The 27,137-nt window shown below is 34.7% G+C and overlaps 2 protein-coding genes across 4 annotated transcripts in view; one reads left to right on the top strand and one right to left on the bottom strand.

The window, feature by feature from the left end:
- The window catches only part of LOC136845768 (uncharacterized), a 489,838-nt gene that overhangs the window by 238,791 nt on the left and 223,910 nt on the right, over positions 1-27,137 (top strand). The window lies entirely within an intron of this gene.
- The window catches only part of LOC136845764 (uncharacterized), a 155,689-nt gene that overhangs the window by 80,812 nt on the left and 47,740 nt on the right, over positions 1-27,137 (bottom strand). For all 3 annotated transcript variants that reach the window (XM_067116012.1, XM_067116011.1, XM_067116013.1), the window contains exon 2: positions 1,864-1,918. The gene's annotated coding sequence lies outside the window, so the exon portion shown is untranslated. The remainder of the gene's footprint in view (positions 1-1,863; positions 1,919-27,137) is intronic.

Genomic DNA, 27,137 nt, shown 5'->3' with positions numbered 1-27,137 from the left:
GGTAAGACAAAATACGACGTCATTAGTTGATCCTGCCTTAACGACATTGCACCGATGACTGTCGAAAAGGCTTATAGATTCTAAATGTTTTAGAGAAGGCGAAATGGTCAGAGTTTGGAAACTTTGACCATATTCCTGCGGAAGTAAGAAAAACGGGACAATAGTTGGAGGGACTAGACAGCCACTTTTTTATTCTTTTTTTGAGAGCTGGCTGTTATAGTTCTCCGAAGATGAAAGATGGAAACCGGTTTTTAGGATAATGGGAGAGACGTCAGAACACAAAATGAAGTGACAAATTCTGCAGCAACGCCTTTTTGAAATAATAGTATTTGCCGATATACCAATACGATCCGTCCATCTTCAGAGAATTCGAAATTCAATATACTGTGTACACAAGGTTAAAAGTGATGAAATCATGTATGGAGTCAAAAGGGTGGCTTCTGTGAAGGATCAACAGCTATGGTACCGTAAGACTGGAAGAGAAGAAACGGTTGGAATGAAGAAAAGACAGACTATCATTCCCAAAGGAGATTTTATCCTTATAAAGTTGAGAACTAAAATCATTCTTCTCAGCTACGACGGCAGCAAACGTTTTGGGATAAAAATAAAGAGCAGGTATTGTTAAACCAAGGTTCAGATAGAAAAAGTACTGTGTGTGGCATCACTCACAGCCAACAACTCAGCGATACGTGATGTCACCAGCTTAAGGAATCGTGGACAAAAGCAATAATCCCTTCAGGGAAAAAATAAAAAGCCTTATGAAGCCGCAACATTAGTCTGGACTAGCCATCGTGGCCCTTTTAAATGATCGCATTTTTATTGAAATGGTTACCCTAGTTATTTATATATGTTACAGCGAAGTTATATCATCATGAAACAATGGACTTCATAACAGTTTATGAATATGATTCCACGGAATGTTAAACGTACTCAATGAGAGATATTTATAGAAGCACTGAGCAATTAAAATTTCCCAATTCCTATTTTTTGGGTGAAATTTAATTTTAATAGATTCCTCTCAATTGAGAAGAATAAAATGTTCCATTTATATCCAGCAATACTTAATCATTCATAATGATGTGATTTTGATCCTAATGTTGCTTCATATTTTCATGCTTATCAGTGCACAACCTATTTTTGCTGTCAGTGTAAAATTGAAGCATAATTACAAATGTTGTTTGCCACCCTATCAGCCAGTCAACAGGCTGAGGGAAGTCCTTTTTCCACGAATTATTTCAATTTATTGTCATTGCTTTCTTCCAAAGAAAACGGTATTCTATTCATAGGCTGTATGACTGGAGCAATTATATTGTTATCATTTAACTTTAAAATAAAACCTTTTAACTTACTTAAACAACAATTTTTCACAATTAGACTTACCCAAATCATCCTCGGTCACTTGGTTAGTTTCATGACCATAACGATTATCAAATTCCAATCTGCCCCTAAACGACTTTCAGGTATATCTTAACGTATTACTAACAATTCCTCTTTTATCAGAGAAAACAATTACTGTTACTATAGAACATATCCATCTAACATTTAAAAGACACATACATACATATATATATATATATATATATATATATATATATATATATATATATATATATATATATATATATATATATGTATATATATATATATATATATATATATATATATATATATATATATATATATATATTATATATATATATATATATATATATATTTGTAAAATGAAACCTAACTGTCTTTGCAACATAGGCATTGAAGGCATCTGTATCAACAAAAGATTAATTAACACAGTAACGATACTCTCAAAGTGCCTTTCTTTAAATCATTAACACTGGAACTGTCGTAAACAAAATTTCAACTTACATCATGTCGTTTTTCTAACTTGCGTGCTTGTAGATGATCTTGCCCATGAACGAGCCTGAAATGAAAATTAAAGCTATTTAGTCTTAGCTGCGCTGCAGGGCATTTGAAACGTGTTTCATGTACTACTGGGAATTTCCATATTGATTTCAAATTCTGCCGCCAGATGCCCTACTTATATACAACATAGTCCTCTTACGGCTTATTGCTCACAGTGAAGCCCCTATGATAAGTTAAGACATTGCCATTAGACTCTCCCGTATTGCAGAAAAACAAATATGACGGAGAAGCGCGATGTCTTAAACTTCTGGCTGGCAGGGTACTAAAAGTAGTATTATTGGGACCTCAAAGCGCTCATAATGTCGTAATCTTAACGAATTTTATACTGCAAACACATAGTTATTTTCTTAATTTCTGTAGGTTCAGCATTGCTAAAAGAATATTCCAAAGCCATGTTTTGCCCTTGTTAGGGCATGTTTCTCTCTCTCTCTCTCTCTCTCTCTCTCTCTCTCTCTCTCTCTCACAAAAATGATATAAACTGAATGGTTAGTTAAATAACATATATTCCTCATACAATTGAATACAAAATAATGGTAAAATTTCGTTCACACCTGCACGGGGCTTGGTTGTATTAATATTACACCTTGCCAAGATATTTTACGTAGTCGTTTAAATAAAACAGAAAGGAAAACATATTGCATCAAATATCCATACTTATTCAGTTCAATTAACAGTTTTCACATAAATTCATTGTAACGACGTGTATAACGACGATCATCATACTCTCCTAACGAGAAACGAAAAAATGAAAATAGAAAAATCCCGGAAAATGCGAAAATATCTTTCCATTAAAATTCAGTTTTTGAATGCAAACATCAACGCATCCTACTTTATTAGAATCTCAATTCTGGTACTGATGTTTTTGTATTAATCCCTGTATATAATCTCTCATTCGGTCTCGTTGTCATCGCTACGAGTGTGAAAAATTTAGTCTGAATATTTCGTGAGGGATGAATGGAGGAAAAGATGATTTGTAAGTGCCATTTGAAAGTTCAGAAGTTACATTGGTTCAGAAGGTCCTAATGCATAACATAATATTATATAAATCTTAATATATATATGTGTATATATATATATATATATATATATATATATATATATATATATATATATATATTCTAATATGTTTGTTCACCTTTCTAGTTCTCAAACAGGTCTTTAAAATAAGTAAATTGCGGAAAAAATGAGGACGTAAAGCCGATGAAAATGATGGGTAGCAATAGTGGCGTTGTCATATTGCTGGACCTGACGTATTATGGCAGCGCCTGTCAGAGATTGGTTACAACCGATCATTGAAGCGTCATGGCTTATTAACAGAGGGACTGTCTTCACAGTCTTCTTCACATCAAAACCAACACTCTTAGTACTTCTTTTGGACGCAGTCTTTTTCATTGGTTTTACATACGATGGTATTTCTTAGATGATTATTCACTACATCGAGAATCTCAGTCTTTGTTTTGAGTTTGCTTACTGATAAGCTTCTTTTGTGAAGCTCTTCATAATTAACTTGTTTGTTGACTGGAGAGAGAGAGAGAGGAGTACTCAATAATCTGTCAAAACTAGGCTATACCAACGGGACAACCTCGACGAGGTAATGTTCATCCCATTATGTGAAACGTTCATGAGATACTTTTTCTCTCTCACATCGTTAGTGACAGCTCTAATTAACAAAGAAAAAAATAGAATATTGGTATAATTGAGCAAAGAGACGGATAAAAATAATTACCATTGAAATTGAATTTCAGTCGAAAAATAGTTCTAATTTAAAGGCAATATTCATTCTTACTGCGAAGATAAACTAATTTACTCGAACAGGTGTCATTATTCAATGCATCTATTATAAACAGAATTGGTTTAGTTCAAGTTGTAATGCGATTCATGAATCGCAGACGATAGCAACTTTAACCGAGGCATATTTTACTTTCATCGGAAAGGAAAAATTACTTTCCTTCCTTTGATGGTTTAATTTAAAAGAAGCGTTTTTATAACCTAACTTTTAGAAAAAATGCATCACTTTTGTCAGGAAGCAAATTAGAGAAAGAGAGATGCCTAAGCAATTTCCTATAACAGACGGAATATACTGGATGAGAGAGAGAGAGAGAGAGAGAGAGAGAGAGAGAGAGAGAGAGAGAGAGTCTAAAAAGTTCAATATTGAAAAAATGACAGAGATCGTCGATCTCCAGGTGGTACCAGATTTATAGCTTGGCTTTCACCACCTTGGCAATGGCTCGATCTTTCAAAAGGACGTACTGACGTTGGGGTGCTTGTGATGCCATGCCATTTCGAGTTCCGTTGGTAGTCTTGCTCGTATCAGGGCATATAAATCTTTGCTCTTGTTTGATGACAGGTAGGATGTGGTAATAAACACGTTTTGTTCAGGCTGATATGAATAGAGAGAAAGTAGGTACAAGTTGAAAGATAGTTAAAAAGTTACTGGAATGGATAAAAAGGGGAGAAAAGGAAGGTACCTGAGGCCTGTGACAGATAAACTACCACACAGCACTTAGCAATGAAGAACAAACTAGTTATTGATTTGCGTATGATAAACGGATTAAAAGGATATACATGTTCCGAGGCAACTTTTTGAGGTCCCTTGACGTTTTGGCCCCGACGAAATCGTTTCATCTAGAGGTGTCTGTCAGGACACAGGCCTGCCTTGTAACATATTCTATTTTTCTGATCTCTTTTCAAGTCTTCTCTCGAAATTCTCGTTACCTGACCCTGACAGTTCTGGAAAGCCTCCAGATCCAAGTTGATGGCTATTCTGGAAAAAATGTATGGAAATATTTGTCGCGGGAGTCTGATCTGGAAGCTTTGTGCTAATATACGGAATGAAATATATGATTTTGATCTTTCCAAGACAATCTCAATCCATTGGTTACGTTTTTCACTCTGAAGAATAAAGTGACCCTTCAATAAATGTTCCATTCATTTTATCATTGTCTCTTATTTTGATTCAGCACAAGCGTCTTTACATTTTTTGAAACGGACCCATAAAAGAATTTTACTCTTAAGCTCAGTAACCTGGAAAAGCCAAAATACATAAAACAGATATGCAAAAAGACTCGTATTGATAATTAAAGCTCATTAGATTTTTTTTGTAAAACCTCAACATTTTATGATTTAGAATTATTGAGGAACGTCCTTGTTGCAGTTTTCATTCCTTTGGGTGCTGTTGTAATAAAGGCTAAGATTAAATGCATCCTGACAAAAGGAATATTTATCTCTAGAAGTACTATTAACGCTGACTAATTCAGTAAGTTGTGAGTTTTCATGGGCTTCAGAGAGAGAGAGAGTGAGAGAGTAAGGGCATGGGAGAGACTCTCGTTTTAATTATTCGTTTTAATTATAACAGACTAATTTTCAGAGAGAGAGAGAGAGCGAGAGAACACGGCCCCAGCATGGAGGCTCAGGAACATTGCATATGTTAATAAAAACTCATGGAGATTTTTAAAGGGGCAAAGCAATAGCAACCTCGTAGTTGCAGAGCCGGGTGTACCGATACTTAGCAGAATTGAAAGAAAACACCTGGGGCGTGAACTGCGCGGCATTAGTGTAGCTAAGAAAGCTCCTGTCTTGCTTTTCAACCTCAGATATTTTTTTCTTCTTTTCAATGAAAAAGAGACAGCAGAATAGCAGCCTAAATTCAAATTCGGCTTCTGAAAAAAAAGACCGAAAAAAGGTCATATAAAGAGCCCCATTTAGTTGTAAGAGGGACGAGCTTTGAGTTCATGATATCCAGTGTAAAATAGCAAATCCTGTTATGGGCAACGTTTGCTTTCCCAGACTTGATAAGGTAAAGTTAATTAACCTGTGTTTTATAATTTGCCACTCACTATCAAACATATGTGGTCAGGTCTGACTGTAGTGCAACTGTTTGGAGTGTGGTGTATAATTTACTGGCACGTAAGGAAGTTGAGTCATCTCAAACGACATATTTAGCTGTCTTGCGCCAGGTGATGATAATTTCAAAGATCCCGTGCCAATGAAGAACTCCGGTAAACTTTCCATTCGATTATCACCCTAATTTTTAACAAAGTTTTGAAAAAGCTAATCAGAGACCAAAACTTGACTGATTAATTGTGAGGATGGTGTCTTCCTTTTAATTTTTTTCTCTTTCATCGCTCTCGTCATTTAAAAGGTCAGCTTCATTACTATCGTCCAAAAGGTAGTGAGGGAGTAAAGCCCAGATTTTGACGCATTTCCTTTAAAGTCCTTGGACTCTGCATCCATAATCCGTGTTTATATTAACATAAACACGTTGTTCTTAATTTGCTTGCAGAGTTTACCTTGAATGGTTTTCTTTTTTATGTTATGTGTAAATGTTTAGTGCTTCCCATAATTCTTTCTAATGATGTCAGTAATTTCGACGTTGCAACTCGTCCTTCTAAGAAGAACGCGTTGTGACATATTCATTTCATGAGATTCAAGGTAAAGTTTCATTTAAGCTCAGTTTTTAGACTACTTTCTCCACCTGCTCTTAAGCAGAAGCCATTATTCGGGGATTTCATGGTCAATTTTGATCATTTCTCTCAATGCAAAAAAACGGCAAATTGCAGGGATACATACCAGCCTACCTTTCCTTAATGTAACCTTACGTAGGGCGCCGCTTCTTACCTAACCAGACCTTGAGCGCAGTGTCCTACCTGACTCCGGGAAATGTGGTAGCTACTTAAAAGATGAACAGATGGCAGCACGTTAAGCTAAATGATATCGAGAAATATCGGTTAAGAAATATGATGTCATTATTTCTGTAACTATTAATTTTTGTGCAAATGGCGTATAAGAAAAGTTATTCCAATTGGCGATATAATGAAAAAACACAATGCAAAAATCGCACAAATAATTACGGGCCCTTGAAATAATATGCCTTATTATTATTATTATTATTATTATTATTATTATTATTATTATTATTATTATTATTATTATTATCACGAAAACACTGAACACCCACGGTTGATTTGAGGCTTCGTAGGAATACATAGAAGACAATGTATGGTCAAATTTATGTGAAATTATATTTTAACAGTATTAATGATACAATCAACAAAAATGTATTCATTACCTGTACTAGCTCCTCTTAAATGCCACTTTTAGAATTCTGAAGGTAAAAGACTTCCTACATAATCAACCCTTCATGTCTCTTACCCCATTCCCCTCTCCCCACCCCCAACCTTCTTATCCTTATATTTTTATGAAAGTAATTAGAAAAGTGTTTAAAAAATGTTATCGGTGTAATTTTTCATTTCCAACCTTATTCAAAACTCTAGGTTGATTAACTCATGTTATTAAGCCTCGACTTTCAACTACGATAAATTGTATCTAGGGCTCTGGAGTACGTGGATCATTATGCCACCCTCAGCGTATCGACTTTGTTCCAAGCTTTGCGTGCTGAGTGCTTCCAGGGGAGCCTGAGAGAGGGAGAGAGCGTTTGAGTCTCCTGCTGAGGGTAATTGAGAGCGCCCGGATTTTTTTTTATCATTTATGGAACTCCTGAAGGAACCAAGGAAAATTAGTGCTTCAGAAATCTAAATTCTGAATCCTCAGCTAAATATAAAATAGAATACGCTCGTAAAGAGGAACTTCAAATGCTTAGTTGAAATGGCCTAATTGTGTTCGATCTCTTGATTGTACTGTTGCCAACTGTGTCCTGTCTTCTAGGAAGTTCGAAAGAACTTCTCTTGACTGTAGGTGGCAACGTGTTTACTGCTCTCTCTCTGTCTCTGTCTCTCTCTCTCTCTCTCTCTCTCTCTCTCTCTCTCTCTCTCTCTCTCTCTCTCTCTGTGATCTCATGGAGCGCCTACTCGGCCCATAAACTGAACGACCCGAATTCGACTGTCGGACCAGACGAGAAGGGACGAGATGTGAACGCGTTCCATACAACCCAGTATGCTTCTGCTGAGTCTGACTTAAGCATTGAAATACAGAGTTGTTTGTTATTTGTTGTGAGAGAGAAAATCCTCCGACGTGAATGTTCATCACTGCCTAAATATATAACAACATAACGGTAGGGCCTCGATGAAGTCATTCTTACCCCAAGTAAGATTTCCTTTTTCTCTCTTTTCTTTCATGAATCTACCTGATCTTGGATTTATGGTTTGCCTTCCAGTGTCCCCGTCATATCAGTGATGAATATCCAAGATTTTTCTAAATGGAGAATTAAATGACATCACAAAAGTGAAGAGCATGAGAAGAAAAATATTATTTAGAGAGAGATAATACGTGAGAATATGGCCATGCTTTACGATTTTTCTCTTAAGTGGTGAAAACTTGTGAATTCTATTGAGGAGTATCGCCAAAGGTTCTCTTCCCCACGGTCACGAAATGAAATAGAATATCTTGGATAAATAAAAAAAAACGTTATTTTATTCAGTTCAGGTCGTTTCAGATTACTTTGTATATTATTTATATATTAAAAAATAACTACCTTGTAATTAGTTTCTTTCAAATAAACATCTTCACAATTTAGCAAAATTAATTAACTCCAAAATAAATACAGGTGAACTTGACGTTTAGAGCATCGATCGCGTCATTGGTAAGAGAGAGAGAGAGGGGGGGGGGAGGGGGAAGAGGAAAGTCAGGGACATAATGTATTTTATGGTTGCATAACACAACACTGGAATCCGTGTTTCGTATTTTTCCCGAGCTTATAAATAATCCCAAAATTGATGGCGTAGGATGATGGAACGGATGGCTTACATTCACTCACATTGATCATCAACCATACAAAGCAAATCTCATGGTTAACGCGGTTGTATTTGTTTATCGCGAAGTTTTGTATCAGCACTTTGTGGTTAGTTTGAAATTAATGCAAAACGTTTCAAGAGAAGGAGAGAGCCCAGAAAGGGCGTTTAATCGTGAATTTATTAGTAGTGTAGCCAAAGATGTTCTCTCCTCAATTTTTCATTCCTTTATTTGATGCTGTAACTGTTCTACCCTCTCTCTCTCTCTCTCTCTCTCTCTCTCTCTCTCTCTCTCTCTCTCTCTCTCTCTCTCTCTCTCATTATAAATTATAAATATATATATGTATATATACATACATATATATATAGAAAGAGAGAGAGAGATGGAGGAGGCGGTTGGACGGTTATGAATTAGATATAGGAATACCAAAGTGATAATTCTATATACTTTTTTTTCAAATCTGACAACATTTTTCCTATTTTTTTTACTGTTTTTTAAATCGATAAATAGCAGGAACGAACAGGAATTAGCCGGAAACAGGTCTGGAAGCTTAGCTTTAGCAATACCCTTTGCTTCCACTTTTGATGCGTAGTTTTTTCTATATTTCTCCCGAAGAGGGCTTTTACATCATTCCGATAATCGGATTAAATAATTGCTCTCTCTCTCTCTCTCTCTCTCTCTCTCTCTCTCTCTCTCTCTCTCTCTCTCTAGGAAAGAATTCTTATTATCGTTAAATAGCTTCATCTAAGAAAATAGCAATTATTTTGAGGCTATGATAATATTACTAAGTACTTTTATTATCATTAATCTTGAATACTTTGGTCTTCGTAAACAATGTTACCCTTATATTTTTGTTAATTAGACGAGTTTCATGATCGAACTTTAGTTGCTAATAGAGGAAAAGTAGTGCCAATGTCTTAAGATTAGGTAATTAAAGTAGAAAGACGACGTACAGACAAGTACACTACAAGAGAAGGAGAACACTGTGAAACCAGTCGGCTCATGCCTCACTCATTTGTGTCCAATGTGCGCATCAAAAAAGTACAATGCAGCGTGAAAGACAGCCGAGGGACGTCAGTTGGAGGTGAAATATTCAATTTCACCATTTGTGAAATATTCAATTTCACCATTTGATGTCCCTGTGAGCTGTCTTTCAATCCGTGCTGTACCCTGATGATGTGTATGCTTGATATATACGAACTCTCTATAGGTACTGAGTTTTCCATTGTTTGTTGGTTGCCTACGCCATATTTTTAGTCACGTGATCTTTATTCTGGTATGACGCCAGTAAATATAGATGCCAACTACTGTAACTTAGCGAGGGTGAATAGACAACCCTCTTATGAACTTCTAAGACGGTACGTTTGGTTTCAACTTACTACCATTTAATTGCCAGGATGCAGTTGTCTGGAAATCTATACATGATTTTTTTATTATTATTCAAGGATTCCAGGAATCTTTGACTCAGCATATGGTTGTATACATTAAGTTTTATTTCATTCCTTTGATCTTTATGGAGTTCCATAAACGACCGTAAGTATCTGAACCTATCCCGACGCGCTCAACAGGCGACAACTCAAAGAATCGCTCCCTTGCCTAGGCTCCCAGGAACCACTCAGCACACAAAGCTTCGAGGAAGTCGATACGCCAAGGGTGACGTGAGGGTAGGGGAACCTCAAAAGATCCGAGCACTGTTGCCATGGTTAAAAAATAGAGACCCGTGTTATTCGGCTTACAGGTTTAAATAAGGTTTGTAATTAAGCAGAGTTATGTGCTTTCTTTTTGTATGTCTGACACTTATGATGAGAGCATTCTGGGAATGAAAGAAATCACCAGCAAAGACTAGGAGAGGAATGTAGGATATGGGAGGATAGGGAAGGAGAAGGGTGTAAAGTGAGTGGATGAGAAAGGGAATAAGACAGTTGTGAGGGGAATTACAGAAAACAAATACTTCTGCTTTGGATTTCGTCTCTCCTGTTGGCCAGAGATGTAAGAAAAATACACCATAAATGCTACAGTAAGTGTAAATATGATCCCTGAATTCTGTATGAAGCCGTTACGTAACCGTTCCAGTTCCACGGGCATTCCCATTTTGACAAAAGTACGTAGTAGCAGCAATAAGGTTAGTCATAATTTTTAAAGAAACTATATGAAAAGGGAAGTTAAATCTTTCCTGAATAAGTCTGGGCTGCTAGCGGAATTTTAGAGGCCAAGACATAGGAAACAGATAACCTTTTTTTCACGAAAGGAACACAAACCTTCATATCTCTGAGTAGTTTGTATTAAACCATAGCTGAAGTTCGACAGGACAGAGACAGCCGTCTAGCAAGAAAAGAAGGATGGTAATGAAAAATCCAGGAAACAAAGAGATGAAAAGGAACTGATCGGGGCAGATTCCTTTGTGCTTTTTTTTTATTACCACTTGCGGCATTCATTTACTTTTGCATGAGAGAGAGAGAGAGAGAGAGAGAGAGAGAGAGAGAGAGAGAGAGGAGAGAGAGAGAGGTAAGGCTACGATATCTTTAATGGTACTGATTGCAAAAACTTGGTATTCACTTATAAAATTTCATAGTTATGTAGGAATAATTAAGTGAAGTACATAAATAAGATTAACATCCTTTTATTATAACACATATAAGCATTCAATTTTATTTGTTGCTGGAGTTCATCAATGAAGAACAACCCAGACCCATCTCGATAGGTAGGGAGATGATTTATGCGTTCCTCGGCACAACCCAACCCCTCTCTCAAGTCAAGTGTTCGATCGCTGTAATGATGATGATCTGTGCATTGTCCTACATTACGAGAATCCCCCCTTCGGTTTTATGCCTTTCTGAATTTATCATGATACATATTCAGCCAGGTATTACAGTGCCATTACTATATTCGTTAATAACTGTATTGTCAAAATTATTGGAAGCATCCTGTTTACATTGATATTGTATCATCAGAGTGTGTATATCAGAGTTTTGCACTAGGCAGTGTAATTCTTTTGTGACAGCAAAAAAAGATAATGCACAATGAAATAAATAATAAAAAGAATAATGATAACATATAATATACGTAGGAACATGGACTGTCTTTTTACTTGAGTTTAATAAAAAAAAAATCTGAGATGAAACTAAGAAATTCAATGCTTGGTTCCCAAATCTTCCACAGAACATTTGCCATCGCGGACGTCAAGTTTTACGTAATTGATTTTATAGTATTTACATAAGGAGACTGTCCACTTTAATTCAAACGTATTTCCTTTTTTAATTCATGACTGGCATAACATAGCCGTAATCTCGATTTGAACTGTACATAGACCATGATTAGTCAGGACTTTTGGACTTCCATCACAATTCATTTCCACTATGGATCATAGAATATGATATTTGCCGTTGCACAATATTTATAGTTGCGTAAATATATTTTTCAATTACCTTTCATGCAATTCGCTATGACAAAGTGAGGATCAGGTAATTCATTTAGAGTTCAAACAGAAAAATTTTCGCGGAAATCAAAGCAATTGTTTTTCGACCGTTTGAGCGCGACTGACTTTTTCCAATTTTTTAAATGACGAGTCAGTAGAATTTTGGACACTACACGTCTTGTCTTATTTTTTTGTAAATGCTTCCCACCTGAAAGTCATTACTTTCGAATACCTTTGTGTCATTAATCGTGCTTTTCCTTGACTCAAGGTAACCCTTCCGGGGCTGGAGGTTACTTACATCATGTCATGCTATCTTTTTATTTAAGCTTATTTTCTAATTTGTTAACTTCATCTCTCTCTCTCTCTCTCTCTCTCTCTCTCTCTCTCTCTCTCTCTCTCTCTCTCTCTCTCTCTCTCTCTCATTACACACACACACACACACACACACACACACATATATATATATATATATATATATATATATATATATATATATATATATATATATATACATATACAGTATGTGTGTGTGCGTTTGTGTGTGTGTGTGTTTACGCAGGTGTTTGTGTAGTCAGATTCTCGAAATGATTGGAGTGTGAGTGAAATATACTAATAGTAAAATGGAAACTAGAAAAGCTATTTCCGCTTCCTTCTGACATTTCACTGATCATTCGTGATTGAGCTCTCTGTATATTTCCTGAATCATGCAAAAGTCAAATAACACATTCCTGCATCACCGACCTAGATATTCTATTCAATTTGTTTTTCAAACCACTGGTTTGTTTGTCATCGTGATTTCTTCATATCTTCAACACTTGCCTGTTAGTTTCCGCGCCTTTCATTTTTCCAAAATTTGACAATCTTCTGATTTTGAAATTTTTGTGTACATTATCTGGAAGTCTTTCAGTCCTTGTAGTTCATCCTTTTCAGACTACGTAAAGTCACTTTTTAAGTCACAATTTACTTTAAGATAGATCATTGACGGTTCTCATTTGACCTCATCAACACTAATGGCTGGTTAAGGTCTAAATCCTATTCAGTCGAAGTACGTGTAACACTCCAACAGAAGTAATCTCTGTTGACTCACATGTATGCAGTAGTCTTGAAAATTTTACAACTAATAAAGAAAAAATCTCATGACTTCACGATCCCGTTTGGATGAAGTTCTGGAAGTGATCTCATATGAGTATCTGAAACCCTCTCACAAAAACTACTTTGTTCGGACCGGTTTTTTGTTATTTAAATTTTAGCTCTAAAATCAATAAAATGGGCGATTCTTCAGTATCCATACGAATATTTATAATGATATGGCTATTTCAACTGTTGCGCGTGACACAAAATCTTTACTTGAACTCTATTGGTCTCTGTTGGTATGTTTGCCCTGAGGTCCACACCAGCCCTTCATCTCTTCCATACATTAGCGAACTTAGGGTCTGACCCATGCTAGCATAAAGCCTGCTTAATCTAAGCCAAACTGTTAATGCACTCTATCGTTATGCCAAAAGCAGTTGATTCTCTGTTCAGACAAGTTAGAAATTTCACTTATTATCCTAGAACACTTATTATAATAGAAAATGCAGTTATTATTCTAGAACACAATCACCTTTTCATAATTTCTCGCAGTTTGCTTTATCAATAATTCTCACTTGGTACAAAAGCATAACGTATTTGTACATATATATGTGTATGTAAGTATAGTTTTGTACATGTAATATACAGTATATGTCTTTGTGTGTATGATTATATACGCGTGTGCATTTCATTTGTAGCAAAACAATTTACATCAGAGTATGAGGGCATAAGCCAGTTATTCAAAAGATCATATACGAAGGTGTACATCATGTGTCTACATAAAAAGAGAGAGAGGGAGGGTGGGGGAGGGGATACCATATACGCGTACTCGTCTGAGTTATTTTCATTCTGAGTGTATGCCCCAGTGCAGTACCTAGTGTATTACTATACGTGCAAAAGTCAGATTGTTTATTAATACCTTCAGACAAAATGTCTCAATATTTTCTTTAGGATTATTAACTGTAATTCAATTAATGTTTAAACATGTGGAAAGCTGTAGTATAAAATATCAAGGTCAAGAAGCGCTTGAGGGCACAGGAATTTTGTAAGGGAAGAAGAATGCTTTTCTTTTCGGTGCCTTTGAGAAATGGTTTCTTAACGGCAAGCTTTATCTCTCGAGAAAATTAATGGAATGTTGCTTTTCGGGTTCCTTTGAACGTTTGAGAGAAAATTTCCTTTTGTTCATTTTAAATGAATACGCACACACACACAGACAGACACACACACACACACACACACACATATATATATATATATATATATATATATATATATATATATATATATATATATATATATATTAAATACATGCACATATGTCCGATAAAGAAATGCACATATACATAATACGCACACGTATGTGGACGGTGGGTGCATGTATGTCCAGAGGACACTAGACAGTAGAAATAAATGTTCAGTATTTTTCTAATTACATTATTACATGTTTTCATAAAAGCAGAATATTTGTGAATCTCTTTTCCAGTGTATAAAAGCCAGTAACAATAATAATGGCTCAAAAATACCAAACAATACGACGATATCTTCGGACATCATTCACTTAATAACTCTGTTGACTGAATTATTATATACATATTTTTTTAATAGGATTTTAGCCATTGTGTCGATTAAAGACTGAAAACAAATATCGCTTAAAGGAGAGTTTCCATTCCCGTAAAATCAAAGCTGAGAGCAAAATACGATAACTCTTTATCAGATGGACAGCAATAGAACGGAATTGTTGTGAAAAAATACGTCCAGATCCTAAATTGACTTTTTCATAAGCTCTATTTTTCTTCGTTGGTTTCTATTCTTCTCCATTTTATTTTTTACTATGAAATATCCCGTTGTTTAAGGCAATTCCGTTATCAATTTAACTATTTATTTAACTATGGACCCATTTTATTCTAATCAGTTTTATCTTGTAGAGAAATGTTTCATCAGTATGATTTATATTATTGCAGCTAACATTCTTTTTAATTATAACATTGGAAGCGAAATATTACCTTTTGTACGGAAATCACTGTCACTGTAAGAGGAGAGAGAATAGAGAGAGAGAGAGAGAGAGAGAGAGAGCAATTGTGAGTACATTGTTGGCAACCTCAGTTTCACAAAGTTTACCAACAGAATAACAGTTCATATTAGGCCGTATACCAAACGCCCACGTTCTATAACTTTTTTGATCAGAAAGGAAAGGTATGGATGATTTTGCCCGAACTTTTTTCCCTGTAATATATCTGTAATCTCTTCGCCTCATAAATACTTATTAATATTAAAAGTAAGAAGAAAGTTTTTCATTTGAGAGAACAGGGCACACTCTAACTTGTTGATTTCACCGGCTTTGGCTCACAAACTGAATTAAATACAGTGAAAAGCAAATGGGCAGTCAGTTATTCTAAGTTTAAAGCTTATTGCTAGCAATATATAATTTGTCTACATCTATATATCTTGGAATTAATGGCTTTGGATTAATTTTATTCAATCGAAACGATACTGATAAAACCGAATGACCCATTTGGTTTTTAGAAGTCAATATAGCTATATAAAAAGCAGATATGCTGGACCGCTCATGGAATTTTTTTTTTTGTGTGTTCATTGTATCATCAACGTAAAAAAATAAAAAAAAGATAAGGAGTTGTATATGACGACTGTCTAAGCAATTCAACATTCTTTATTTTTCGTGTGTGTGTGTGTGTGCAGATATTATTTATATAATCAACACATACAAAATACAATAGGTTGATAATGCGTTATTACAGTTTTACAAGTTACCCTATGGTATTTCGCGAAGCCATGAAAGTTAAATTCTTTCTAAAAAAATCGAATTGTTCATACAGTGCGTATGATAAACATGGCACGAAAACATGATGCTCATGAACACAAGGCTTATTAAATTTGGGTTCATTAATTTTCCGGTACTTAATTTCTTTTTGAGCGAAATATTGTTCCAATAAGCACTTTAGGATAGATACATTATTATATAACCCGTTCTTCAGAAAAATAGATCCACTGAGCAAGCAAAAACGCTAAAACTTTTGGCTGAAAGAGACCAGGGCATATTTTTCGAAAAGTAATGAAAAAGGAAAAAAACATGTGGCTCTATGTCACAAATTGACATCATTATATTTTCATAGCCTACACGGTTTTGAACATCATTTTCACCAAGATGTATTGTACTAAGCTAAAATACGTGAATATAATTTTTTTCATTTTAGCAGCTTATTAGTTCTTAGTAGGTTATAATAATAGTGGCTTAATTGATATATATATCTGTATATATATATATATATATATATATATATATATATATATATATATATATATATATATATATATATATATATATAATATATATATTTATATATATATATATATATATATATATATATATATATATATTTATATATATATATAATATATATATATATATATATATATATATATATAATATATATATATATATATATATATATATATATATATATATATATATATATATATATATATACATACATACATATATATATGTCTATGTGTGTATGTGTAAATATACACATACACAAATATATATATTATATATACATATATATGTGTGTAAGGTATATATTATATACTATATATATATATATATATATATATATATATATATATATATATATATATATATATATATATATATATATATATATATATATAAAGAACGATTTAGCATACCTAAAATAACCTTATAATTGAAGTGAGTGTTATTTTGTCTTGAAATCTTTTGTTGCTTCCATGATAATAAATGAATGAGTAGAGTAAATGGTTGAGTTTTGGTTGAATCATCTCAAATTCTATATACCAACGCTCTTCAGGAAAGGACTACAGGAAACCTTAGCTTTAATGAACGAAATAATTATGTGATAAAAAAAATAAATAGTGGATTTCTATGTTCGTCAAAGGCATACCTTGACTTTTCTCTTGTGATAAAAATAGTTATAAAGGGTAATTTCCTATGTCATTCTCACTGCGTTTCAAGTTTTTTGTTTACACTCACACTGGGTCTGTCAACGAATCTACCATATAAAGAAAAATATTAACTTTTTAATGTTTTTCTATAATATTTTAATGCTAACATTATTTTCCAGTGTCAACATCCTTCTGTGATTTTCTCACTCCCTTCTCTCTTTCTCTCTTTCTCTCTCTTTCTGCCATACTACGACACGCAAACCTCTTCAGACTTTGACATCCTAAATTACACCTTTGTGTCTAATACCAGAATATACGACAGTTATAAGCTATTTCAAGTCGTATTCAGTTGTCTTGACAAGGCATGTTTACATCTCGTCCCACGAAAATGACACCAAAATGTTCTCTTTATTTTAACTCATGTACACTCTCTCTCTCTCTCTCTCTCTCTCTCTCTCTCTCTCTCTCTCTCTCTCTCTCTCTCTCTCTATATATATATATATATATATATATATATATATATATATATATATATATATATATATATATATATATATATATATATATATATTGTCACGATGCATTCAAGTACCTGGTTATTATACAACTAATCACAGATTTGGAAAATTTACCTCACTTCAGCCACATATCTGAACTCTCATAACAATAAGAATTACAACTGAGTACTATAAAGGTAACAGTGATCCCTTAAAAAGCTCATTAACCACATGAAAAATTAAACTAAGTTTATCAAGACTAGTGTGAGGTATCAACAATTAAATAAGAAATATTACTGGAATAAAAGGGCATCACTTCATCAAACAACTTCAATTGTTTCCCTGGTCTTAATTCACCTCAGCAAAACTAAAGGCAAAAAACTTTGCCTTATGCACACACAGTTAATCGTATTCACTGGTGGTCAATAAATGAAACACTGTTTTTAAAAATTTTAAATACAAAAATTTATTATTAAATTCAAAATTTATAATTAGAATTCACAGTCTTAGAAATTTACTTTTACTTGAAAACAACACAAAATTCAATTAATTCTTGAATTAAATCACAAAAACTTTAATTTATCAAGAAATTAAATTAATCAAGCAAAACTTAAACTATCAAGAATTAGTCAAGATTTGAAAAGAAAATGTTAATAAATGAAAATTAAATCAAGTATGCAATGTTAAATTATTAAGAAATATGTAAAATGCTAAGTAATCAAATGTTAAATAAAAAAAAATGTGAAAAATCAAGAGATTGCAAATGCAAGAACACAAAAATACACAAAAGATTTATCAATAATAATTTCACTAAGGCAATAATTCTTTTAACACACCTTATTATACCATGGTAATAATAAGTAAAATTCACTTTACCTTACCCAAGCTTGTGAAAACCTTTCTAAAATCACACAGCTGCTGCAAATTCACAAAACACACTTTTTTGTCAGGCACTGTTACCACCAAATTTTTACACTTTTCCTATACTCATATCTCAAAAGCTAAGATTAATACTAGTGATCACACTCACACTTTACGCTAATAATTGCTCGCTTTTGAAGAAAGAGAGAGAGAGAGAGAGAGAGGGAGCCAATATGAACAGTCTCTGAAATTAGAATGAACAGACTTTTGGATTCCATTAGGAGAAACAATAAGACGATGTCATTAAGGCATTTAGGGAATGAGATACAAAGGAAACTGTAGAAGAAGGAAGATGACATAATCGATCGAGACATGTATACTCTCAAAAGGACATACATGATCAGAGCAATGCATGTAACATTTCGAAACCACTTGTCTTCTCGTATGAGATAAAGCTTTTACAGAAATCATAACACGATCAAACAGATTTTAACTGGCTAATTATGATTGGCATGTTTTAAAAACAAAATGAAAAACCTGAGTTGGTTTCCAGAACGGATCAGTAATTGTTATTCAAGACCTGTCAACACGTTATCTTAATTGGTGACAGATGGCATATCTGGTCTAAAACTCAAATCTCTTTCTGTTGCTACTACACTATTATCAGGAAAGATATTATTAATTCTAAATTACACTGTTAAGTTATCTAGATCACTAACTCTTTTGAGATCTGACATTACACTTCATACGATATTTCAACAACTATTATTATTATACATAACACATGATAAATAGAAGAGTAAATATATCAAAACTATGGAAAGACATACATATTACAAGGCAACATCATGAAAATATATAATGTGATTGCGCAGACTTCTGGAAGTCATTATTTGTTATGCTCCTTTACTTGCAGATTTCATCATTCCAGAGCATGATCTTGTCAACGGGGCTTTAACGAGTTTTAAAATAAACCATACATATAAAACAGAAACAAAAATGGAATATGTTAAAATATTAAATAAAATAGATCCAAATGATAATGCAGCAGAAACCCTTATCATTACAGTTGGAACAATGATGACATGTCAAAAGAGATACCTAGAAGCAGGAGTTTTATTGACCAGGCATTAAAAAGCATTCTGAAAATCATTAAAAATAAATAAATAAATAAATGCAAATCTTTTAAGAAGTCAGGGCCAGAAACTGTATCAGGAGATTTATTGTTTTATTGGCGTAAATTTCAGTAGCTAACAATAGGAGGATTTGAAAAATTGAAGCTGAATGATACAGTTTGTAAAAGGAAAGAGGAAAGTAGAATGAGTAGTAACGCATTCCAGACTAAGGCGTATTTGATTAGGTTACAGTTGTTTATAAGAAAGAAGAATAGCAAAACATTGGCCAATTTACAGAGGACACCTAATTTTACTTAATCGTTTACAATAAGAAACAAGTGAATAATGCGCCGAAGTTTCTTCGGCACAATCGAGTTTTCTGTCCTGTGGTAGCCTCAGCCACGGCCCATAAAACTCAACCATGGTCCGGTGGTGGCCTATGGTGTTGGTACCTATAGCGCTGCCAGAAGCACGATTATGGCTAACTTTAACCTTAAATAAAATGACAACTGCTGAGGCTAGAGGGCTGCAATTTTGCTATGTTTGATGATTGGAGGTTGGATGATCAACATATCAATTTGCAGCCCTCTAGCCTCAGTAGTTTTTAAGATCTGAGGGCGGATAGAAAAAGTGAGGACGGACAGACAATGCTCACACAATAGTTTTCTTTTACAGAAAACTAAAACGAACAGGGATGCTCTTAATATAAGTAATTACCCCAGATAAGATAAAGTATCTTACAGAAATTTCATAGAATTATTAAAAAGTTTAAAAATGCAAATGAATAATACTAACAACTTCACGAACAAGAAAATTTTACGGTGCTTATTTTAGCCTGTATTTAATGTAAGCATACCAGTAGAAAACTGAACGTTATACCTTTTTTATTTATACCAAATAACAGGAAGGGATGAACACGGGAGCTTCCATTATACTAAAAGAACCACACTATATTGTACTGCAGTGACCCTGCCCTGTTCTTCCTACTTATGCTCTTTGCTAAAGGTCTTTGGAGATCGATAGTCTTAAGACCCTTATACCAGGAAAGTCCTCTTCACTGCCTTTTCTTTTCTATTACTTGTTTTTATCCTCTCTCTCTCTCTCTCTCTCTCTCTCTCTCTCTCTCTCTCTCTCTCTCTCTCTCTCTCTCTCTCTCTCTCTCTCTTTCAAATGGGTTAATGCCTTCGGTGCACAAGTTGTTAACAGTAGCCTACTTGAGGGCTTTTCAACATCCATTCAATCCCAACTCCCCCCATCTCTCTCTCTCTCTCTCTCTCTCTCTCTCTCTCTCTCTCTCTCTCTCTCTCTCTCTCTCTCTCTCTCTCTCTCTCTCTCTACTCACGAGGTTCAGTTCTGTCATTTCCATTTAAGTACATGTAGGCACACACTACAGAGACCGCCTTCGCTTTTTAATATCGTGGGACATCTGAAACCTCACAATGTAACAGGAAATATCCCTGTGTTTAGCAAACGAGGCGTTGTTGACACTGCCTTTGAAACCGTCGCTAAATTTGTAAACATGTAACAGAAAAGACGTGTACCGAATAGGAAAATGATGTTATGTAACACCATGAAGTGACAGACTGTATGGTTTCCAGAAGTCTCCATAGCTTGTCGTGATGTGTCCCAAAATTCAGGAAACTGACTGTTACCATAAGAAATGCCTTTCAGTCGTCTAACCCAGGGGTCCTCAACCTTCTTAAGCTGATGAGCACCAAACTGTTTTCTGGATATCTGAGGGAGCACCATGACAATTTTATGGTTTGGGAAGTAAGAAGCAGTCCAGTTAGAACTGAAAGACTTAGTCTTCGTTCGTTTAAAGGTAACAAAAATGTTAAGTTACTTGCATTGAAGATTCAAAAATGGAAATTTACTGCCTGGATGTTTATTCAGTTACTGACATTCACCAATCAAGCATATGTTACAAAACTGTCATAGATATTATAGTACTTTAGCGGCACACAATGATTCACAGGTAATATGTTTACCTCTTAAGTCAGATTATATTGATACCTAAAAATGTAACTAAATGAGATTTATTGCTCAATAACAGACTAAAACATGCGTTTGCTTATTTTCAATTACATTCCTCATTACGTTAATTATGTTGTGATATACGTGGTAAACTACAAAGAAAAAAAGAGAACAAATAGAATTTATAGGAAGCATTATTTCCTGGATACTGATACGCAAGTTAATTGTTTCAGATCTTGGATATTAGAAAAAAATAATAAAAATAATAATAAAACAAGTCCACCTCTCCGCTAGTTTGTGGATTCAGTGAGAACCCTGATGCTGAAATGCTTTGGCTAGCTTTTCTACATTTGCCTCAGTGTTTGCCAAAGCAACTCGAAAGCAGTGTTATATATGTAAAACGAAAAAGGCGGAAGGGTATTTTAAATTCGGCAGTTAGGCCTACCAAGAGTTGGTGCTCGCAAGCACAATTTTAACAACTTCGAAAGAACGCTGCCAGACCATCAGAGAGCACAGAGGTGCTCGCGAGCACCAGGTTGGGAACCCTTGGTCTAACCTTATCTCTCATGTTAGATTTTATTTGTGTTTTTGCACGTAATATTCAACTGAAAGTGTAGTTAATTTTGAGACAAATAGACAGAGATCTGCCATATTGCCGTAAAGGGACCTTTTTGGGCATAGATATTTGAAGATGTTGGAAAAGGCAATTAACAGAGTCTTTTTTTTGGTTATGTGCTTGGATGGTCATCATCATATCTTATCGCGTCAACATTGTATCTACTGCATAGCGGCCTGATTGCATCCGTAGAGGTCCAAATCTGTACAGATTGGCCAATGTTCACACCCACTAAGTATGTGATCCATTGTCTGGATGGGATGACCACATGGGCACTCAGCAGAGGAAGCAGGACCCCACTTATGAAGATTGTCTCTAGTCCTTCCAACTCTAGCTCTTGCTCGATTAAGAGTTACCCAATCCTTTCTACAGAGGTTTGTTCCATGGGGAAGAGACACACATGGGCTCTGGATGGCCACACACAGTGGGCAGTGGTCAGTTTCTCTCCAGCGTTCTAGGCGGTAAGTTGCTGCCTGCCTGCGGTCGAGGCTGGTGGTGGTTATGAATCTCTTGCGGGATTTCAGTCTTTGTCTAACCACCTGGTAATCATAGAGCGGGTGCCTTTCATCATTCTCTTGTTTATATTTTTGGGTCTGAATGGGCTGTTCGGTGCTGCAATGCCTGCCAATCTATAGAGTACTGGAAGGGGTGCTGGTCTTAAGGCACCAGTAATTATGCGACATGCTTGATTGAGTGCAGCGTCAACTTATAGGAATGACATGATCTTTCCCAGACTGGTGAGCAGTATTCGGTAGTGGAGTAGTTGAGTGCCAGAGCTGTTTGTCTTAGGGTTTGAGGATTTGTTCCACAATTTGAATTGGCAAGTTTGCTAAGGAGGTTATTCCTGGTAGCTACCTTCTCCTTTACTTTCCTTACATACTCCCTTACATGCGTGGATGGTAGGAAATAGGGTAAAAGCCATAGTATGTAATTCGTTCATGAATCAGGAAAAGCACTGTTAATGTCAAATTTAGCGCTTTTGTTATGAACACAGTTGTGTTTTCATATTTCAGATCACCAGAATTCAGGTTTTGCTTTCGAGCATGCCTTAGATGTACCCCACGACATTTTTATCCTTAGCAGACAACGCTCGCACCCTTATTTTTTTGTTTGTTCAGTACCTACGGATAGCTGCATAGACGCTGAAAGAAAACTGGCATGAAAACCAAACGGAGCTCTACCGCAAGTATCGTTGTTATTAAATAATTCAAACATCACCACGGTTGGTATGGAAAATTGTAGTTGTTAAACCAGTCTCTTCAAGTTAAACCAGTCTCTTCAAGAGAAATGGCGTAGCTACTGGCAGATAATGCGATTTCCCATGTGCTGTTATTCGCGTTTCGCAGATGCAAACTGGAGTTATTCCAAAATTTATTGGAGTCGTAGAAAAAATCTGTAAGGTGAAGTAAACTAAATCATCATTGATTATGTAAAGTCTTACTTAGCTTTCATTCCATATATATATATATATATATATATATATATATATATATATATATATATATATATATATATATTGTATATATATATATATATATATATATATATATATATTATATATATATATATATATATATATATATATATATATATATATATATATATATATATATATATATATATATATGCAGCCCTTAAAGGATATATCATTTAATGTCCGAAAACATGTCATTATTCGGTTGGTTCCCCATATCGGAAGACATGATTGTACGAATGAATAATGCTCCGGATATTTTGCCTTGCCAGTGTTCTCAAGACTGGATGTCTGTGCTCGCTTCCATTCATTGGCAGAGATTCTATCTGACCATCTTTCATAGGTTACATTTCAGGAGAGAACGTCCACAGACATTTTTAATGCTTGTGCCTTTAAAATTGGTGCGTGCTACTCGTTTTACAAAACGTCTCCATCCATCGTCTGTGAATGCGCCAAGATATCAAATGGCCCAACACGAGAGCTCTTTTATGCCGCAAAACTGCGGAACTATCTTCCTGTCAGGGTTATTGACGTTTAGGAAAGGAAGAAATGTCATTTCGATCCACCGTTGACGTAACGTTCTTACTTTTCAATACAGCTGTTTGTGTATGTGTGTCTTCATATTGTATTGAGGCTTAATATGCACATTTTGTATAATATTCTTTATTATATTCTTAAGAAACGTCTACAGTATTCTCGTAGGCTTTGTCGTTTTGTTCCAGATGAATGTGTTTTGTTTTTGTTAAAATTTGTGGTCATAATTCTTAAATGATGTAGCCAAATAATGAAATCCTAATTATTTTAAACATGAGACTTTATGTGAGATATGTATGTCCTCTTCTGTAGGTCTCTTCCACGTGAGAAAACCAGATATTTTTCATTTGCGCATTTTTTTCGGAAACTAACATTTTTGCTGTTATACAATCTTTGCCATAAAGCTAACAGAAAACTCTGTTGTACTCGTTAGCCGAAAACATATGCCTCCCCATAACAGTAAAAATACATTTTTCCCTAGGAAAATCAGACGTAGTAAGAACTTCCTCAGATTTTAAAAGCAAACGGAACTATGAAATGGCGTCTTTTGGTCCCTGCGCAAAAGTAGACATTTTTTCTCTGCTAACACTTTAGATAAATGCGCTCCTGGAGCCAGGTTGTTCATTTTTTTTCTTTTTCGTTGCTTCTAATATAATAGTACGTAAGAATGATCCGAATTTTATCACTTTGTGTGAACGTCTATCCGTGAGAGTTCATCAATATTTGATCTCTGTTTTACTCTATCATTAGCAACCAAGTTCTTCATATACTTTAATTTAGTTTCTTCATTCGTTCTGAATGCCATTACTTGAACATCAGACTCTTTCATTCAACAGAGAAACGCAGGGTAAGATACGTGAATATTCCTCTTCTAGTATTTGGGGAGAGAGAGAGAGAGAGAGAGAGAGAGAGAGAGAGAGAGAGAGAGATGTGCATTTAATATCAGACTCTAACTCGTATTATCTGGTGATTTCGTCCAAATTAAGAGATTCTTTTATAGTCAGCAAACAAAGGACCTTTGCATTAAAGTCAAACCTGTGAGAGGTGGAATTCAGAATTCTACTTGTATCAGGCACCTCTTCTTCAGCACGTTAGAATAGAGGATATCTAACTGAAAATGGAGTGAGAGAGAGAGAGAGAGAGAGAGAGAGAGAGAGAGAGAGAGAGAGAGAGAATTGCCGAGCTCCGAATAGATAAATCATTTCAAATAAAGCGTTGCGCAAACGGTTTCTTGATATAACCGATGGACTTTCCGGTTCCATAAACTCCCGAATTCTACAGATTACTTGCTATTCATTTTTTTCCTGATTTTGCCAGTGAATTCCCTTGAACGTTCAATTACACCCGGGTACCGAATGAATTACGGTCTGGAACACATAATATGATCCCGTATTTCAATAGAGGCTTTGAAGGATTCTAAAAAAAGAAAGTAATAAAAAGAGCACGGTAGATATCCCTGGATTTATTTTTTGCCGGTGTTAGTGGCAGGTAAGGGATCAGGAATATGTTTTGTAGTGTTTTTCTTTTGTTTTCCGCTTACAGTGTTGTACCTTTTTCCGCCTGAACGTTTTTCATTTTATATTATTTGTTAATTTTTTGGATGTGTTGTTTATTGAAAATTTTCTCTCTCTTTGGAGTGTATGGCTGAACCTAAATAATCCTTTATCCTTTTCGTAAAAAAAAGAATCGATATAATCAAGGAAAGATGAACATTGACGAAATCTCTCTCTCTCTCTCTCTCTCTCTCTCTCTCTCTCTCTCTCTCTCTCTCTCTCTCTCTCTCTCTCTCTCCAAAAGAATTTTTATATAACTCTGATTTCGGTTACAATTCATACGATGAGCACATATCCTATATTTCTTTCAAGGAGCTCAGGCAATCTGATTCAGTATTGAGTAAGAGTGTTTAGGGCAACTACAAAATGCACGAGAAATCTATTTACTTGATTTGGTACTTAGTAAACATCAATCACGCTGTAGAAATGTTGATGGCTATCATCTTTTTTATCGGCTGAAAATATATCATTTTCATGTTCGTGTTTACAGTTGAAAGGTCATGAATACGTTCAAAGGAGAAAAAACAATAAGTAATGGAATGATGGAATAAAAAGTTTAATAAAAATGTAAAGATTGTACCTAGGTAAGCAAGAGGATGAAAAGAGGCGGTCAAGAAGAGAGTAAGGAAGCACAAGAAGGGAAGTAATATATAAACGTGAACGCGCTTGGTACTGAACTTCTGCCTGTCATTTTCCTGTGGGATTCGCTTATTTTGTGAATTTTTGATATTGTTTTACACTAAACATGAAGCCATGTAAGCAAGAAGAAAGAAAAAAGTAAATATGGATAAAGCTACCATAAATATGTACTAAATTAAACGTTCAGTATATTTCATTGGCTACTAATTGTAGAAGTTGGTTATGGAAATACACACACACACACACACACACACACACACACACACACATATATATATATATATATATATATATATATATATATATATATATATGTATATATTACATACATATATGTGTGTGTGTGTATTTCCATAACCAACTTCTACAATTAGTAGCCAATGAAATAAACTGAACGTTTAACTTGGTATATATTTATGGTAGCTTTATCCATATTTACTTTTTTTCTTTTTTTCTTGCTTACATGGCTTCATGTTTAATGTAAAATAATATGAAAAATTCACAACAGACTGTTATTCATTTATTGACACTGTTCTCAAGCATAAACCTTACTACCCCTGTAATATACATCTGAGGACTCGTTGTTGGTAGACAGACTGTTCATATCGTGAAATAATGAACGATACCACAAAAATAGTAGGGCCTTAAAAACTGCTCTTGTTTCTAGATTATTATACCTCCCTGTCAGTACTGTACTTGTATCTTTTATCACTATTATACAAACTTCCAGTGTATACATAGTAAATGTATCTCACTTGAGTTCGTCCAGTCTTCTCTATTCTGTTAGATATTTCTTTGAATGATTGCCGCTCGTTTATCCATTTCTTATACAAAGC

Source organism: Macrobrachium rosenbergii, chromosome 14 (assembly GCF_040412425.1).
Source record: "Macrobrachium rosenbergii isolate ZJJX-2024 chromosome 14, ASM4041242v1, whole genome shotgun sequence".
Taxonomy (NCBI): domain Eukaryota; kingdom Metazoa; phylum Arthropoda; class Malacostraca; order Decapoda; family Palaemonidae; genus Macrobrachium; species Macrobrachium rosenbergii.
This window is presented reverse-complemented; position numbering and strand designations above follow the sequence as displayed.